The following is a 2,714-nucleotide window of genomic DNA, read 5'->3' on the forward strand; positions in this document are numbered from 1 at the left end:
CTTCCTCAACCAAATAGAGGAAGATTGGAAACAGATGTTGGCTCAGGGCCAATCTTCTTCATCCCAAAAAATCTATTTGAAGGCACAGAAGAGCAACCAAAAGCTGGTGGAGGATCAATATTCAAAGGGAAAGAGGGGGATATATGCCAATTCTCCACAAATCCATCTACAGACTCAATGCAATTCCAATCAAAATCGCAACAGGCTTTGTTATAGAAATGTAAAATTTATATGGATATGCTAAGGACCTGCAACAGCCAAAATAATCTTTAAAAGAACAAAGATGAAGGACTTGCACTACCCGACTTCAAAATTACTGTAAGCCTACAATAATCAAGACAGGGTGGTCCTAGCGTTAGGACAATGGAACAGAACAGAGTAACAGAAACAGACCCACACAAATATTGTTAAACCCACAGAAAAATGGTTGAGAGTACAAGGCAATTCAACAGAGTCTTTTCAATGAACTATGCTGGAACAACTGGATAAATGTATGGAAAGAGGGGCTGGCCCGGTGGTGCAGCAGTTAAGTTAGCACGTTCCGCTTTTCTGCGGCCCCGGGGTTCGCTGGTTCGGATCCCGGGTGCGGACATGGCACCGTTTGGTAAAAGCCATGCTGTGGTAGGCGTCCCACGTATAAAGTGGAGGAAGATGGGCATGGATGTTAGCTCAGGGCCAGTCTTCCTCAGAAAAAAGAGGGGGATTGGCAGTAGTTAGCTCAGGGCTAATCTTCCTCAAAAAAACCAACCAACCAACAAACAAAAGTATGGAAAAAAAAATGAAACTTGACCCACACATCGCACTTAAACTGAAACAGATAACGGACCTGAATGTAACAATGAAATCATAAATCATCTGGAGAAAAACATCAGAGAAAATCTTCACAATCTTTGGGTAGATAGGCAAAGACTTTTAGTGTTTAGGAATACATAAAGATGCAAAGATGAACTTGGAACTCAGAATGAGGTTATCTTGAAGGAGCCCCCGAGACGGGATAGGTTAGCAAGTTGGGGGCACCAAATTGTTAGATTAAGCTATTGTCCAGACCCTAACTTGTTTTGGGAGATGAGGTCACATTTCTATTACATTATTAAAACTATCTGCATCGACCAGTCTGTCATGAACTAAGGATTATGATTATTTCAATTCTGTAAACCTGAGGTCCAAAAGAAAAAACTAGCTGCAAAAAGATTAAAAGGAAATACTCTATAAAGCATTTTGAGTCTCTACAAATTAATACTGCACCTCCATATCTGGGAAGTAACGGTGGGTGAAATTTTAGCTCTCACACAGCCCTCTTTTCTGCCAGTGTAAAACAGTGATGAGAGGATGAATGAATCTGATAAATTTGGACAAAAGAATCTCTCATTGAGATGTCTGTAGTACCACTCTTAAAAATACTTGTGTAAGCATGGTTAGACAATATAGTATTAAGTAGAGCATCAATTGTTCCAATAATTATACCCTTAATGTCAACCTGTGGTCAAGCTAAAGAACAGTCAATAACTTGGCAGAGATGGAATGCACACTTCACCATTTATAAGTCAACATCTCTACTAGCTCTTTACTGCTACATAACACAGTACCCAAACCTTTGTGGCTTAAAACAACAATACCTCTCTCTGTTTCCAGGCCTCAGGAATTTATGAGAAGCTCCTTTGGGCAGCTCAGGCTCGGGGCTCTCAAGAAGCTTCATCTGGATGTCGCCTGTGCCCGGAGCTGAAGGACCACTTCCTGGGCGGCTTGCTCACACGGAGGGAGGTGGCGTAGGTGGTCTCTCTCCTGTGGAGTGCTGCTTCAACGTCCTGACAACACGGCAGCAGCTCACTCCAAAGCAAACCATCCAAGGAACTAAGTCTGAAGTTGTAATGCCCTTCACGACCTACCCTCAGAAGTCGGTTTTTCTACCGTATTTTATCAGTCACACAAGTCAGCAGCCCTGTTTCAGTGTGGGAGGGAAGGACTAGAAGGTTAGTCAATATATCAATGACTAGAAGGATGACCTTAAAAAAAACCTTCAGAAATTTTAATTTACGGAGGAGGTGGGTTGAAGACACGGGAAGAGGCTGGGCCTCATCTGGCGAAGGGTTTAGCTGGTCTCGGATGTGGCGTAAGCGAAGGGCCAGGACCACGCACAGGGTACACTGGCGCAGTCACGTCCTGCTGCCCCGAGCCCTGCTTCCCGTGGTCAGCCCGCAGGGGAACACTGGGTGCGTGTGTGGGCCCCAAACATGGATTACATGTTTAATGTAGCTCCAAGAGGATATCAAGGGCTTGCTGAAATTACGGGAAACAGTTCACTTAACGCACAAGGCCAAGTACATACTGGCATTATCCCTCTACGAGGTCAAGAGAAGACTTATTAATCCCCTTGAAAGCTCTAGTTCACAGGAAACACTCTGCTGTTTGTTTAGAAGGTGGACAAACAAGCTTTTTAGAACTGTGATGAAAAGAAACTCCCCAGGAGCAGAATCCCCCGTGAGGAAACCCGTGGGCTTTAGGATGCTCGAGTCTTCCACTCGGGCGCTGCCCGTCTCTCTGGCTCACTGCCGATTTTCACAGGTTCGCATGGGGACTGCTGTGGGAGGAGCTGAGCTCCAGGAGGGAGCGGTGCCCCGCAGGTCTCAGCACAAATGCTGTGTGCAACGTCTGTCACCTCAAGAGCCCACGCCCTTAAGACACTAAATACAAAACCAAACACTGTGGATCCAGGA

Source organism: Equus asinus, chromosome 19 (assembly GCF_041296235.1).
Source record: "Equus asinus isolate D_3611 breed Donkey chromosome 19, EquAss-T2T_v2, whole genome shotgun sequence".
Taxonomy (NCBI): domain Eukaryota; kingdom Metazoa; phylum Chordata; class Mammalia; order Perissodactyla; family Equidae; genus Equus; species Equus asinus.